A 1,789-nucleotide genomic window follows, 5' to 3' on the forward strand; every position below is an offset into this window, starting at 1 on the left:
AAGTTAGTAATTTAGAGTTATAAATACATCTCATCAAAACATGCTTATTCTGCTTACTCATTTTATACTGAATACATGGTACGTACTTCATTTTATTCATGGTGAATGCAGATACATGGCCTCATAAATAGTTGGTAAGAAGTGAGAATTGAACACTCAGTCTAATAGAAGACATCTATATTACCATATAAAGTTCTAAGAATATTAATATAGCACAGAGGGATGGAAGAGTCAGAGGACAGGGAGAATGGCGACAAACTGCCCACAGCTGAGCAGGACAAATCGATGATATTTTGAACTCATAGCAGCGGTTCTTTGTTTCACTGGTCCTGAATGAAACTTCCTGACAAGAGTAAGTTATGAATATGAGGAAGAAATTTCCTTTGTCTTCAGAAATGCTATGTATTATGGCTGAGATATAAAGTAAATAACCTGTGATTAATATAAAAAATAAAAATTGATAATAATAAAAAAGAATATAAAAAACGTTCAGTAACCCCTCCTTCCTGAGGGATGAGCAGCCTTGCTAGGCCACAGAGGAGGACATTACAGCCAGTCCTGATGAGACCTGATAAACTAGGGTCAAATGGAAGGGGAGGAGGATCTCTCCTATCAGTGGACTTAGAGAGGGGCAGGGAGGAGATGAGAAAGGGAGGGTGGGATTGGGAAAGAATGAGAGAGGGGGCAACAGCTGGAATACAAAGGAAATAACCAGTAATTAATATAAAAAATAAAAATTATAAAAAAAATAGCAATCAGAAAAAAAAAAACATTCAGTGAGAGCATGAGTCAATGGCTTCAGTTGAGTATCTGCAATAAATTCAAACTTGTCACAGGGAGAGCCGCAAGTAAGCTCCATGTGTCATGAAACAAACAGAATGAACTATATGCATGGAGGTATTTGGATGGAGATACTGGGTTTTGACAGGAATAGGGAATGTATTACCCACATGCAGAAAAATGTCAAAAAGTAAATTTAATTAATAAAATTAAAATGTTCCACAAGACATACATCAACAGCATATTTATTTGACTAGTGTATTTCTATAAAAGGTAATGTCATGCTGGCTTTCAAAGTAACTTTCAAAGTATGACAGTTTCTTGCAGGGAGTTCTTAACAGCACAAAGAGAAAGTACATATGTGGAAATTGTGGGGGAACTGTGCAGTTATGTCACTTGAGTATAAGACTATGACACTATGTTCTAAGCAATAACCTTCTCAGAGCTGCAATCACATCCTTGTTCCTAAGACTGTATAACATGGGGATGAACATGGGGGTCACAATGGTGTAGAAAAGAGAGAGGAGTTTGTCACTGCAGAATGAGTTGAACTTGGCATTAAGTAGATAATAGATGCAGAGCCGAAAAATAAAGCCGCCACCACCAGGCAGGAAGAACACGTGCAGAAGGCTTTTGCTCAGCCTTCAGCAGTTGGCAGCCTCAGGACTGTGGCAATGATTTTGCTGTAAGATGTTAGTATTAACTTAAAAGGAATTGCAGCAAGCAAGATAGCAACTGCATAGACATACAGCTCATTAACAGAAGTGTCCCGTAGGCCAGCTTAAGTACAGGAGGGATGTCACAGAAGAAGTGATCTATTTGGTTAGAGTTACAGAAATGTAGAAAGAATATCTGACAAGTTTGCCCGAGCCACCAAGCCAGGCCCCTGCTGCCAGCTGTGTGCACTTTGTTGGGCTCATGACCAGAGGATAGTGCAGAGGGTTGCAGATGACCACATAGCAGTCGTAGGACATCCCAGCCAGGAGCATACTTTCAGTGGCTGCCAGCA

At 39.6% G+C, this 1,789-nt stretch overlaps 1 pseudogene; it reads right to left on the bottom strand.

Annotated features, from left to right (window-relative positions):
• Positions 1–1,196: 1,196 nt before the first annotated feature.
• LOC129674101 (olfactory receptor 10AG1-like) lies at positions 1,197–1,784 on the bottom strand (annotated as a pseudogene).
• Between the last annotated feature and the right edge of the window lie 5 nt (positions 1,785–1,789).

Source organism: Psammomys obesus, unplaced genomic scaffold (genome assembly GCF_907164565.1).
Source record: "Psammomys obesus unplaced genomic scaffold, mPsaObe1.curated_primary_1811, whole genome shotgun sequence".
NCBI lineage: Eukaryota > Metazoa > Chordata > Mammalia > Rodentia > Muridae > Psammomys > Psammomys obesus.